The sequence below is a fragment of the Toxorhynchites rutilus genome, chromosome 3 (assembly GCF_029784135.1).
Source record: "Toxorhynchites rutilus septentrionalis strain SRP chromosome 3, ASM2978413v1, whole genome shotgun sequence".
Classification (NCBI taxonomy): Eukaryota; Metazoa; Arthropoda; class Insecta; order Diptera; family Culicidae; genus Toxorhynchites; species Toxorhynchites rutilus.
In genome coordinates this window covers 265419710-265435246 of record NC_073746.1, presented here as the reverse complement: position 1 = coordinate 265435246, position 15537 = coordinate 265419710, and positions in this window count along the sequence as shown.

The following is a 15537-nucleotide window of genomic DNA, read 5'->3' as shown; positions in this document are numbered from 1 at the left end:
TTTCGTCAACTCGAGAAGACCCGAACATTATTCCGCGAATTGTCTTAAAAGCTATCGATCTTTATCGCTACTTTCATCACTAGCAGTCAAGAATTACTCTGAAAAACCAATCGTAACTGTTGTTCCGTGATTTGAGATTAAATTTGTAGCCTCGGAGCGAAAATTGTCACATTGGTCGTTTTGTTGATATAGTAAGCCATGAATTAGATTTTTAATAAAATGTTCATTCTGTCTGTACCACTAGTCATAACCAGACGTGTTTTACTAACGTAGTAACCATTAGGTTATGGGCCCAGGTACCATAGCTACGGACAAAAAGGGGGGTGAATTTTTTTTTTTTTTTTTTTGAAGAACGTTATTTCAAGATGTCTCTTGCTGGAGCTGGAAGCGGAAGTTCTGGAACAGGAAACGGAAGCGGAAGTTCCGGAACCGGAAGCGGACATGGCGGGGACGGAAATGGACGTAATTTCGGAGATAGAGGAAGATCGACCGGCAGTGGAAGGATTTCGCTGCCAGCCATGGAACGTCTTCGTGGCCGAGAAAACTATTCTTCATGGGCATTCGCGACCAAAATGCTGTTAATCCGTGAGGGAACTTGGGACGCTGTGAATGCACCGGAAGAAGGTGATCCGGAAAACGAGAGGACGCTGAGAGCACTAGCTACGATATGCCTCAGTATTGAACCGATCAATTATAGCCTGGTCCAGTCGGCAAGCACAGCGAAACAAGCATGGGATAACCTCAAGAAAGCCTTCCAGGATGATGGGATGACTCGGAGGATTGGGTTACTTCGTAAGTTGACCAGTATTCGCCTGGGAGACTATTCCACTGTTGAAGCGTACGTGAACGAGATGATGTGTACGAGTCATAAGCTGAGTGAAGCAGGATTCAAGGTTGACGATGAATGGTTGGCCAGTCTGTTGCTGATGGGACTCCCCGAGGTATATGAACCAATGATAATGGGCCTCGAGGCGTCAGGAAGGAAAATCACAGCGGATTCGGTAAAGGCCAAGATACTTCAAGACGTCAAGGTTTCCAGCGATTCAAGCTCAAGCGGACATGATGGTGCGTTTTACTCCCAGCAGCGGAAAGGATCCAAGTCGTTCAATAAGGCCAACGTGAAATGCTACAAGTGCAAGCGATTGGGGCACTACGCGGCGAAGTGTCCTGTAAAGGATGAGAAGCAGAAGGTCAAATCCGATAAGCATACTGCATTTATGATAACGCAATCGTCAGCCAAGCGCGAGGTGAGCTGGATATTCGATTCGGGTGCTACTTCACACATGTGCAACGGTGAAGTTACTTTGGAAGATGCTAAAGAAGTCCAGCAGCGAATCAGCGTGGCGAATAATGCTGTGTCGATGGTAGACGCCGTTGGCAGCGTGAAGATTGAAGCTGATATCGGCAATGGCACGTGTAACGTAACTTTGTCCAACGTGTTGAGTATTCCCGACTTGGCAATCAATTTGATATCGGCGAGTAAGATATGCAGTAATGGCTATTCGATTACATTCACCAAGGATGCATGTGAGGTGCGATCGGCTTCCAACGAGGTAGTGGTCATTGGACGAGAAAACGGCGGACTCTACAAACTTTGTTTGGTGAATGAACGTGTTTCGTATGTGGTCATGGAAGAAAATGGCATAGTGCTGTGGCACCGAAGGATGGGGCATTTGAACGTGCACAGTTTGAAGATGCTTCGGTCCATAGCAACAAGAATCGATTTCGTTGATGCAGAGGTACAGTCATGTGTCATTCAGTCATTCTCGTCACCCCTTCAAGAAGAGTGGAAACCACGCAGGAGAAGTTCTGGAATTGATCCACAGTGATCTATGCGGCCCGATGGAGAACGTGTCAATCGGTGGTAGCCGGTATTTTCTAACGTTCATTGATGACAGCAGCCGCAAAATTCATGTGTATTTTTTGAAGTCGAAGAAGCAAGTGTTGCAGTATTTCCAAGACTTCAAGTCGATGGTGGAGAACCAAACCGGCAAACGAATCAAGCGCTTACGGACGGATAATGGCACAGAGTATGTGAATGGAGAGATGGAGAATTTTCTTCGCAAATCCGGGATTCATCATGAAGTCACGGTGCCGTACAACCCAGAGCAGACCGGGTTAGCGGAGAGAGCGAACCGTACGATCGTCGAGCGGGCACGATGTCTGTTGTTTGATGCCAACCTGGAAAAACGCTTCTGGGCGGAAGCTGTGTCAACTGCTGTGTTCCTGGCGAATCGATCACCGACGAAAGACTTACGAGTGACCCCGGAGGAACGGTTCAGCGGTGTGAGACCAGACCTGTCCAAATTACGTGTGTTTGGAGCAAAAGTAATGTGCCATGTTCCGAAGGCGAAGCGATTGAAGTGGGATGCAAAATCCGAAGCTGGCATATTTGTTGGATATTCCGAGCATTCGAAGGGCCTTCGATGTTCAATCCAAGGACTGGAAAAGTATTTGTGTCTCGTGACGTCGCCTTCGTGAGCGAAGCTAGCGGAAATGCCATGCAGATGTCGGAAGCTGAACCTGTGAATGAAATGATGGAATTAATGAGTGAAGAGATCGTTGAAGGTAATGAAGCTATCGGCTTGCCAACTGGTTCCACCGAAGGCAATGATGAAAATCAAAAAGACCTGTCGTCGGAGGACGATTTGGAAGACGAAACGGATTACGACAGTGCGAATGATAGTATCGAGACAATTCGGACGGCATCACCTGTGTGAAGCATTCATATATTTACTGTACAGGTTCCTCAATGTAGTCGGTATAAACCTACAGTGAAATCACCCGACACAGGGAATAAATATTGAGTATGACTTACCGGCTCGACAGTTGTCTGTTGTGAGAGGAAATGATGCCCAATGTATGGCTAACTAGTGTTGGCAGTATATAATATCAACATCACTGTTATACTGTCAACTGCGAGAAATAGGACGTTGTGTCTTTCACGCACCTCACACGTCCAATGTAGCGTGTTTCGCTCGGAGGCTTAAATTTCAAACTAAAATGACATAAAAACTGTAACGATTGGTTTTTCAGAGTTATTATTGACTGCTAGTGTAAGTAGTGTTAAAAGTAGTGATAAAAATCGATTCCTTTAGAAACAATTCGCGGAACAATATTCTGATCTTCAATTTCTTTTTTCTCCAGTTGATGTGAATGTTACATAGGACCTTTCCAAAAGTTACGCGAGAATTGCAGAATGATCGATAAGGATTTAAAAAATAACAAAATATTTTAATACGCTTTCAAAACCCTCTGAAAATCCTCCGAACTATGGTATTGCGCTGCCGACTAAAGGTGAATCGAAGATCTACGGTGAAGATGAATCGGCATTTGCTGTGATCAATCATACTCCTGAGTGGGCAAAGATCTGCACTCAAGAAAAAAAAAATAAAGGACCAGAATGCGGCATCGAAAATTTTGAGTAGTTTTTGGAACGCTGTAATTCTGTCATAAAACGATACATTTGTCAAAGCAATAACTGGGTCTTGTATAGAAAATTTCAAAACTGCCCGTCGATTTACTATGCGATCGTTATGTCACGAAATATGCATAATCCAAAAAGAAAGGATAATTTTTCATTCGATTTCCAGTATTCCATCTACACTTCTGAAATGAAGCTGAGATCTCAAATTAACCTTATTGTATATATGTATTATATGTGATATTAACACATTTCATTGCAAGTGTTGAAAAAATTCTGAACTAAAATTGTATTTGAAAATAATTTTAAGCCCACTTATTTTTATTCGATTGGCGTTTGCAACACAATTAGTAAAGCTCAAGATCAATCTTTGAAGTTGTGTAGTTTATGTTCAGATGCGGATTTTTCCTCACCTAGTCAACTTTACATTACGAGTTTCCGTGTTGGAAAACTTTGATCACTTCGATCGATGTACACGCTTCTGCGGTCGAAACCCAAGAGAGCTCAATTCCTTTCCAATTCCTTTCTCGAACCTCATCCTTTCCTTCTCCCCGAATTCTTCCGTTCCAACCATTCCACTTTCCTACCATTCCAACCTGTCATCCAGTCCTGCTCATCGATGCCATCTAGTGGTTATTCTCACCCAACCACCCACCATGGGAGAGATTCAAAATATAATAGGATTTTCCCGTTGGTTTGGGATCTACACATTTTGCTGTCGTCGAACATTGTTTTTTCCACCTTCGACCACCTCTCCCGGAATCCAAATGGTGAAAATCAAATTTTCGTCGCAGTTTTATTCGATATTCTAATTTGTAACAATATATGGTTACAAATGTGAGTGAATTAAATATCGTGGCGAGAAGTGAACACGCCACGTTGACGCCCCGCTGCAGTGAGAACATGGCCTTAAGCTTCGTGTGCTTTCATTGGGAGGCGAAAATAATGATGGATATTCAGGTGGAATAAAAATGCTTTCAAAATCAAAATTATGAATGCAAATTTACTTTAACGTGTCGAATATTCATGAGATGTAATGTGATGTAATGAGAGGTTTTTTTTTCGAAATTGCAAGAATATATTGAACGAAAACTGTGTCTGATGATGATTTTATATTATAATAGTAATTATTTGTGGAACAAACAGGAATTCGTCAACAAATGGTTAGATGAGTGTCAGGACTATATGTGTTAGGTAATCAAACAATATGAGGCAGAAATTTTCATTCAAACTTTTATATTTTTACACTGCACTTGGCCCTTTTGATCTGATAGAGAATAATTCACATCCCAAGCACTAATATCGCCACTAGACTTCGACACTGTACATTTGTCATCGCGAATATAAACAAGTCAGACTATATAACGCACACCAAAAAACCACCGCATTCGTGAAACTGAAAACATTTTTTATTACAGAGTCAGTTTGGCACTAACTCAGTTTGTTTTCAAACAGAATTCGCTATTAATTACGAAACTCCTTTGGCAAGCGGTGTTAGGGTACCCATCCAGAAGCTTTCTTGGCGATTTGCAACTAAATTCACTGCTGCAGGATCGTGTGAAGCACTTCATTTTTAATTTCAGGTTACGATTTCTATGCTCATGATTTTCTATGCTGGCTACAGAAAGATGGCCGCATAGGACCCCCCCTGATTTCGCCGCATTGAAATCGCGTTTACTATGTCAGGTCCGGGCGGTTTGCATCTGATTCCCGCATTCGTGAACGAATAAGTAGGTGGGTGACGTCTTTAGAGAACCCCTATTGAACTGACAGGAACCAACATATCGAGTATCCCACTGACATTTTCCCTTTGTTTTCCCATGAATTGGGTATCCCACTGACAGTTCTGCTTGAGATTTTGCTAAAGATCTCAGCATCAATCATAGCACCCGGCAGCGAATAAGCTTTCCCGTAAAGGGGCCCGCACCCGCATCGCATCGCGTTCACTATGTCCTCAACCTTGGGGCCTCCTTGGACCATCTGCTCTGGTTTTTAATAGTTTCAGGTTCTTTTTAGGACATGCTAGGGATCTGTCATTCGCAGGCGGACATTGTCCTCAGAATAAATTTCATTACGAAAAAGTAGAACAAAATTGCGCTGCGGAGGCTTTGTGCGTAGGTATAGGTAAGTACCTACAATACGTTGAATGCAAATAAACGTTTTCGAATACAAATATATTTCGCCTACTACTCAACCGCTATAAGTATCATTGAGCATCATCGGCATCAAGACGGGTCTATAGTACTAGGTGAGGTCGTTTCGTCACTAAGTTGGTTAGGGGAGCGGTATATGAAAACAGCACGGAAAAAAGTAGAAGGGGAATTATTTGCTTGTAGCGTGAAAGAGACAGACTGATCACGAGCGACCTTCGGCAATAGCGTATTGTGTTTTGTTTACAAACAAAACACAGTAGACTTCCAAAATGGCTGAAGAGTGGTTTTAGCAAGTTGGCCCACCTTAGTATATACCAAGGCGCGTAGAAGTATATCCTAAGGTGGGCCAACTTGCTAAAACCACTCTTCAGCCATCTTGGAAATCTACTGTGTTTTGTTTGTTGTTGAACGTATAAATTTACCATAGGGGCGCTGAGCCACTGAACTGTAAGATTTGTTTTTCGTTTGTCTCACCTTGTTATAATACCTTGAACTTTTCATAGAATAAAACAGAACACACCTTTGTAACCGCATGTGTCGTCGCGAGTGTCTTTTATTTCATCCGGAATTCACAATTTCTCACGCATTAGTCGAATAACTGTGCTATTCTCCAGCTGTGGAGGATCGGTCCCGCCCACAGGTTATGGGCCCAGAGCGGAATTGTGGAAATCGGCGTCTTTTACGGTGGAATTCGCGGAAGTTTATTCTGTCATTTTTGTGGCGTCGTTCTGTACGTTTTTCGGTTGATTGCTGCCGACAGTGAACTTTCACAAAATGGCGGATCCGGGAAAATTTTCTTTGAGCAAGCTGGGGAACACCAACTATGCCAGTTGGAAGTTCCAAATGGAAATGTTCCTCATTCGTGAGGATCTGTGGCACGTCGTGGCGGATGCCAAACCGGAGCCAGTGACCGAAATGTGGAATAAAGCGGATCGGAAAGCCCGTGCAACGCTGGGACTGTGTATTGAAGAAAATCAATATGTGCTAATAAAAGACTGTGACAGTGCAAAAGCGGTATGGGACACCTTGAAGGCATACCATGAAAAGTCGACAGCTTCGTCGCAGCTGGCGCTTTTGAATCGGTTGTGTGATGCCAAGTTAGGCGAAACGGGAAACGTTGAGAAACATTTGTTGGAGCTAGATGCGTTGTTCGAGCGCTTAGTGAATGCAGGTTTGCAGCTGGACGAAAAATTGAAGATTGCGATGGTACTCAGGAGTATGCCAGAGTCGTACCATTTCCTGGCATCGGCCCTGGAAGCACGGCCGGATGCGGACGTAACAATGCAACTGGTTAGGTCAAAACTAATGGACGAGTATCACAAGAGGCAAGAACGAAGCGGAAAATCGTCATCCGGTGAACAAGTGCTGAAAACGCAGGGTGTAAACAAAGACAAACTTTGTTTCTATTGCAAAAAGCCGGGACATTTTAAAAGTGAATGTCGAAAATGGTTGAATGCGAAGGACAAAAATAGTGAAGCGGCATCCGTTGGGAAGCCGGGTACGAGTAGCCAACAGCCTGCAAAGGCGAAACAGGTGAAGAAACCGGAAGATAACAGTGTTTGTTTTTCTGCCAATGTCGAGGGCGAAAACATCTGTGCAACGGCGAAAGTGGATCGTTTGTGGACGGTCGATAGTGGGGCATCTTGCCATATGACCAGCAGTCCGGATTTTTTCGAGAAGCTTGAAAAGTCGTGCGTGACGGTGACGATGGCAAACGGTAACTGTTCGAAGTCCGGTGGTGTCGGTTTCGGTTCCTTGAGCGGTGTTGACGATATCGGTGATCCGGTTGAGATCAAACTGGAAAAAGTTTTGTTCGTGCCGAACCTTGACGGTGGGTTGCTGTCAGTGAGTAAAATAGCAGATAAAGGGTACAGTGTGCTATTCACGAAGAACAGTGTCGAAGTGCGAAACGATTCGGATTCGGTCGTCGCTGTAGGCGAGCGCCGCGGTGGATTGTACGTGTTAGCGAAGCCGGAAAGGGTAGCGGTGGCAGCTACACAGTGTCATACAGTGAACTGCCAGCATACGTGGCACCGAAGATTCGGGCATCGTGACCCGGCAGTGTTTGAGAAGATCGAAAAGGGAAATCTGGCTACCGGCATGAAACTAGTGAACTGTGGTGCGAGGATTCCGTGTGAGTTGTGTATGGAGGGGAAGATGACTCGGCTGCCATATCCGCAGCAAGCCGAGCGGAAAACAACGCAGCCATTGCAGCTCATCCATACTGATCTTTGCGGTCCGATGAGTAACGTGACTCCTGGCGGGAAGAGATACTTCTTAACCTTCATCGACGACTATAGCAGGTACACGGTAATGTTCCTTCTTAAAGAGAAATCTGAGGCGAAACAGTGTGTTATGAGTTACGTTCGAATGGTTGAGAACCAGTTCGGAAGAAAGCCTCAGATAATTAGATCTGACCGAGGTGGTGAGTTCGTCAACAATGAACTGAAACGCTTCTACCGAGAGGAAGGTATTCGGATGCAGCTGACGGCTGGGTACGAACCGCAGCAGAATGGCGTAGCGGAACGGAGGAATCGCTACCTTCAAGAGATGGCGGTGTGCATGCTCCTCGATGCCGGCTTGGACAAGCAGTATTGGGGAGAGGCAATAGCTGCTGCAGCATATATTCAAAATCGACTACCCTCACGGTCGGTGACGAAGACACCCATGGAGGTATGGTGTGGAAAAAAACCTGATTTGAGTCACCTTAAAGTGTTCGGATGCGAAGCATTCGTGTACATTCCGGACACGAAACGGGTAAAGCTTGACAGTCGAGAGAAAAAACATATTTTCGTCGGTTACGCTTGCGGTTCTAAAGCGTATCGGTTCTTAGATACGCAGACGAACCAGATAGTTATCAGTCGAGATGCCAGGTTTCTGGAACTCAAGCCAGCACTGCAGGAAGAGTTATCTTGCGATGATAAGAATTCAGAAAAAGGTAACAGGAAGCAACCTGCGAAGATGGACGAAATTGAATCGAAGGCGAGTTCGGAAGAATTAGTGTTGATTGATTTAGAATCAGTGAATAATCATAGTATCGAAGACTACAGTGAAGACCAAGCGGGGCTCGGTAGACCCCTACGCGGAAATGCCGGTGTGCTACCGTCGAAATTCAATGATTTTGTTGTCGGTGTCGCGAAAATTGACGAAAGTGAACCGAAGAGCTATCGCGAAGCAATGAACAGTATTGAAAGTGAGAAATGGGTCGAAGCGATGAACGGCGAATATCAATCGCTGATGAAGAAGGGTACGTGGTCGTTGGTTCCCTTACCGACGGGTCGACAGGCGATAGGGTCTAAGTGGGTCTTCAGACGAAAGAAGGACTCATCTGGACAGGTAGTGCGCTATAAAGCGAGGCTTGTTGCCCAGGGATATGCGCAGCGATACGGCAGAGACTTTGGCGAAGTTTTTGCGCCCGTTGCAATGCAGTCGACGTTCCGGGTACTCCTGGCACTGGCGGGACAGCGGAAGCTACAGGTTCGTCACATCGATGTGAAGAACGCATATCTGAACGGAACCCTGAGCGAAGAAATTTTCATGCGCCAACCTCCTGGGTATGCTGAACCCGGAAAGGAGGAGCTCGTCTGCAGATTGCATCGGAGCTTATACGGTCTAAAACAGGCAGCTCGCGTCTGGAACGCAACTGTGAAAAAGGTGTTGCTGAGTTTGGGATTTCGTCAGTCGGATTCGGACGCTTGTCTGTTTCTGAAGAAGCTGGACAGCGGTGAGTGGATGTACCTTCTTATATACGTAGACGATATTGTTGTGGTATGTGGTGACGAGCAGCAGATGAACCTGTTGGAACAACATCTGCGCAAGCATTTTGAAATCTCGTCGTTAGGACAGATAAGCCATTTCCTGGTTGTTAAGGTCGGAAGAAGCGGTGATGGATTCTACTCTCTTAGTCAGAAAGCGTTTATCAAGGAGATCACGGAACGTTTCGGACTTACCGGGGCGAAAGCATCCAAGTATCCATTGGACGTAGGATACATGAAGCAATCGGATTCTGAACCATTACCCGACAACGTACAGTACCACAGCTTAGTGGGAGCCCTATTGTATTTGGTCACGAATACCAGACCGGATATTGCAGCATCCATGTCTATCCTCAGTCGCAGCAGTAGCAATCCAACACAGCGGGATTGGATCGAACTTAAGCGCGTGGTTCGATACCTGATCGGAACCGAAGATCTGGTTCTACGACTTGGGCTCAAGAAGGAAGATGAGTTGAAGCTGACTGGATATAGCGACGCGGACTGGGCTGGTGATACTTCTGACATATGATCAGTACAAAATTCCGGGCTATAAAGTTGCTTTTTGCTTGTCGCACTCCAAACACACTGGAGGTGTTGCAATTTATGCAATAGAATCAGTCAAATTCAACACTCTTTCAAACGAAGCTGTTGAAAATAACTGGTTCTTGGCTATTTCAGTTGAAAGAGGCATGCAGATGGGAAATTATGGAATTATATATCATTCCCCCAGTTCTAGTGGCCAGCGTTTTCTAGATATTTTGGAAAACTGGTGGGAAAGCATTGTTGATTGCAGTAAGTTAAATATAATTGCTGGTGATTTTAACATTGACTGGCTTAATGCCCGAAGTTCGAATCAATTGAAACAATTATCACATTACTTTACCTTAAAACAATCTGTTAACGAAGCCACTAGAATATCTAAATATAGTAGAACTCTAATAGATCACGTGTATTCTAATTATGCCACTGTCCATTCTTCTACACAGGCCAAATTAAAAATAACTGATCATGAGACAATTTTTGTTTACATTGAGAATGGACAGGATGACCGTGACGGAAATAGAATAAAAATTAAAAACTGGAATAGATATTCCAAAGAAGCCATGTCTCAGCTTGTTTCGACAAGCCTGGATTTTGAAGCAATGACGGGACACCTGAATGATAAAGCAGCTGTTCTGACCGATATTCTGAGAGAGTGTACCAATAAATTAGTGGTTGAAAAATATATTGAATTAAACAATTCGAACAGCTGGTATTCTTTTGATCTGCTGCGTCTCAAACGCAAAAGAGATAAAAAGTACAAAAAGTTTAAAAAGACTAATTTAGAAAATGATTGGAATAGGTACACCTTCGCGCGGAATATATATTCACAGGTCTTGAAAAGGACTAGAAGTGAATATATACAGAGGAAAATCGATGAACATCAAAATAATAGCAAAGAACTATGGAAATTATTAAAAAAGTTATTAAATTCTAAAAATAGTACACCGCGATCCATAGTTTTCGAAGGGTCAGAAGAACAGTCAGACCAAACTATTGCCGATAAATTCAACAGTTATTTCGTCAATAGTGTTCTGCTGATCAACCAAAGTATTGACTTGGTCAGCGAACCTGACGAAATAATACAGCCGATTAATATCAATTGTAGACTAGATTGTTTTTCACCCATCACTTTTGCTGAGTTAAGAGATATTTGTTTTTCATTGCAAAAATCGGCTGGTATCGATAATGTCAACGCAAAAGTGATACAAGATTGCTTTCATGTCATTGGACACGATCTACTGGACCTAATTAATGAATCTTTACTAACTGGGCACGTGCCAACGGTTTGGAAGGGATCCCTTGTGATTCCGATCCCCAAAGTTAATGGGACGGATAAAGCCGAAGAGTACCGCCCTATTAACATGTTGCACACATTAGAAAAAATACTAGAACTTGTTGTGAAAGTCCAGCTGATGCATTTTGTAGATAACAACAATTTGCTAATACCGGAACAGTCGGGATATCGAGAGAGACACTCTTGTGAAACCGCTCTGAATCTGGTGTTAGCAAAATGGAAAGAGAATATCGAAGCGAAAGAGACTATATTTGCGGTTTTTCTGGATCTTAAACGCGCTTTTGAAACAATTTCTAGGCCCTTATTGTTACAAACATTGGAGCGCAATGGAATTGTAGGAATGTCGTACAAATGGTTCGAAAGCTATTTGTGCGACAGAACTCAAAAGACTCGTTTTAATGATTCTATTTCCGATCCCATCGGCAACTCACTCGGGGTGCCGCAGGGAAGTGTCTTAGGGCCCATTTTGTTTATTTTATATATAAATGATCTGCGACGGGTTTTACGATATTGTGATATTAATTTGTTCGCGGATGATACTGTCCTGTTCATCGCAGCTAAGGATATAAAAGAAACCGAGGATCACATAAACGAAGATTTGCATTCTCTGGCTCAGTGGCTTAAATTTAAACAATTGAAATTAAATGTTGGCAAAACAAAATACATGCTGATTTCTTCAGTGAACTCCAGTATTGACGTAAATTTTGAAATAGATGGTGAGACATTAGAACGCGTGAATGAAATCAAATACCTAGGAGTTATCATTGATGACAATTTAACCTTCAAGTCTCACATTAATAATGTCATCAAGAAGATTGCCAAGAAATACGGCGTTTTGTGTCGTTTGAAAAAAGAACTGACGGTGAACAGTAAAATTAAATTGTATAAATCATTGATCTCACCGCACATAGACTTTTGCTCGTCGATCCTATTCCTTGCAAACAATACACAATTAACGAGATTGCAGCGTTTACAAAATAAGATTATGCGTTTGATTTTAAGATGTAGTAGATACACTTCCTCTAATTTGATGTTGGACGCGCTACAGTGGCTATCTGTGAAGCAAAGAATTTATTACTTGACAATGGTGTTCGTCTTCAAAATTTTAAACGGTATGCTGCCTCGATACTTGTGTGATCGAATTGAAAGAGGAAGTGATGTTCATAGATACAATACTAGAAACGCGGATGATGCAAGAACACCTAACTTTATATTCAGTAGGTCGCAGAACTCGTTGTTATACAAAGGAATACATTTTTTCAATTCGATGCCCAGAGAAATAAAACGTGCGGCAACAATGGCAGAGTTTAAGAGAATGTGTATTTCCCACGTAAAATCTGTTTTGTAAACAGGTTCTCGTAATTTTTTGTCAAATGATTTATTTATGTTTAATATCAATTGAAATTAGAAAAATATTTACAGGTATCTCAAACTGCCATGTTCGTACTGATGATGATGATGTTTTTTTTTGTTGTTAAATTTGTATTGTTAAATTTGTTAAAATTGTAGTTTATTATTAAAAAAAAAAAAAAAAAAAAATTAGCGTTGTCTACGAAAGTTTGAGCCTCGCGCGCGTTTGGTGGGTCTGGACAAATGTTAATAATGAACACTGGCAGAAAACTGACACATAATGAAATTTTTATATAGGGTCTGGAGTGGAAACTGGAATTGGGATAGCTCATTCGGAATTGTCGTAAACTATCTTTCATCAGATGGTTATATCGATTATTTCTGATTGTAGCAGATCTCTTTCATGTTCTAAGTAGAAACTTTTAGATATTGGGTTCAATTCCCAATCAGTCAAGGATCTTCCCGGGTTGGAAATTTTCTTGACATGCCTCAGAAAAAACATTGGGCCTGAAGTTGAGACTATGACTATGGCAATGTCAATATGGATAGGAACATTGTTTGTTTTTTCGCAGTTTGTGCCTATTTTTACTGTTCTATTAGTAGATATTTATGCCTGCAACAGATCCAGTTCGCTTCGTTTTTTTTATAATACTGGTCTCTTGATATTTTTAAACTTAATTATTATCTATAAGATAAATCGTCCTGCTCAAACCTTTGTAGGGGTATGAGGTGGGCCATCATCATCATCATCATCACCGGAAGTCCACCAGCGGTTTCGTTTTCAAGCTGGGTGATGCAGTGGTCAGCTGGGGCAGTAGAAAGCAGAACTGTGTAACCATGTCCACAATGGAAGCGGAATATGTCGCTCTGTCTGAGGCGGCACAGGAAGCAGTGTGGCTACGACGTTTGCTGTGTGAGCTTGGGGAAGAACAGCAGCTGCCAACCAAGATCAACGAGGATAATCGAGGGTGTATCGACTTCGTTTCTCTTGAGCGGCAAAACAAACGCAGCAAGCATATCGATACAAGACTGTACCATGCGAAAGATCTGTATACGAAAGGGTTGATTCAGCTCGAGTACTGCCCAACCGACAGAATGGTTGCGGACATCTTTACGAAGCCTTTGGGACCACTGAAGATGAAGCAGCATACAGCCAATCTAGGGTTGACCAATCTGGTAAGAGAAAAAGACGGGTGGGTAATGTCGGGGACATAACCGGAGTGACGTAGGACTATACAAAGGGGACAGCTTTTGTTAAATATATATTTTAAATATATTGTTTTATTTTCTTCACCTACGTGAATACCTACCTATCTACCTGAAAAATGGATTAGTTTACTGTTTACTCTTTCTGAATATGTTGATGGTTCTGAAAAGAACCTTTGGTGTTGTGTTTTTGTTATCACTCGATATTCCCATCTTGTTCGGCTAAACCTTCCTGTTTAGCGATTTGTTGTCACTCGCCACAGCTTTCACAGTTGGAAAATTTCATCCCATCCAGCTTGTGACATATTTTACAGTAAATTACATTCAATGGCACGTCGCATTACCACCACTCAGTGCCGGATTGGAGGTAATTTTAACCTGTAATTGAACATTTGCGATGACAGTGGTACAGTGTCGACTTTCAATGTGGGGTCATAATTTGGATCTCTATGTTTACAAAAATGTCCAACTAAATAAGTCACATTACATGTCCGTCCAATTAGCTAAATGTCGGACTAATTGTAGATTACTGTACTTTAAATTTGGAAACAATTTAAGAATTGGTGAAAATTGAATAATCAGGAAAGTCCCCAACTATCAATAAGCTCAGAACAACTGACAAATTCACATACTCATCAAATCCTGGCAAACAAATTATGAAAACATCAATTTGTGTTTTATTATTATTTTGGATAATGTTTTAGAAAGCATTGAACTTTATTTCCTAAACTCTTTTTTGGAAGGTTTAATGGCCCTGAAAAGCGCCTTGTTTTATGGAATGGTTCCAATTTAGAAAACTTAGTACTCGTGGTTTTGAAAAAAACCATTTCGAACGCCCTCGATGCCGCCTTGTTCTGGATTTGCCGCCAAAGCTGTTTGTATAAAGAACAAACTTTTTTCTTCTGCTACCTGATGCCGTTTTGCGATTGCGTTTGCCACTCGCCACTCGCTGCAACTGCCTGTTGTTGTCTTGATGTCCACCGAACCGAATGTGTTCTGTTCCGAATGCAGGTTTTCTTATCGTCGCGAGCAGCTTTGCCAGCTAACTCGATCACTTCGGCGGCCGAAGCTATATAACGCCGGCTAGGTGGACTGGTACTCTGGTACTAACGCGCTCGGCCTAGCTACCCTTGCGGGGAACTCCAGATCAACACGAGCGGGAACTCCAGATCAAGGTTCGAGCGGGATTTTGCCTTTCCCTTCACTTTTCCTCCTTTGCCATATCCAACCATGGCTGCTTGTGTTGGTTTGTTGATGTGAGGTGATGCGAAACGATGTGGTGTACGGTTCGGATGAGAATGATCGTTACGGCAGCGGAGCGGGGATTTTTAAGCTGACTGGCTGGCTCGAGAATAACGCATGTGTGAGACTGCGACCGATGTTTCGTTCATTTTTTTCTTTTTCCTTTCCAATCGTGCTTCATTCTATTTCGCTGCTGCTCTGGTTGCCCGTTTTGGTCGGTACGATTTGAGGAGCACAAAATGGACCAATCAAAAATGGGCACATAGTGTATTTGGACAATGCTTGATATTTCACAATTATTCAATTATTTATCTCAAGAAAAATGAAATGTTATTCGTTATGATAGATGCGTAGATATATTTCCTATCAATTGATGCAAAAACCTTTGCGATCTAATGAGAAATGCTCGAGTTATAAGCGTTCCAAATCTTGCATTTTTTCCTATATGTTCAGTGCCTAGATTTCCATTTCACCCCCTATATCTTCCGGTTAGACGTAGTCCTACGTCAAAAATCAGCGAGGAGGAGTGTTGAACGTATAAATTTACCATAGGGGCGCTGAGCCACTGAA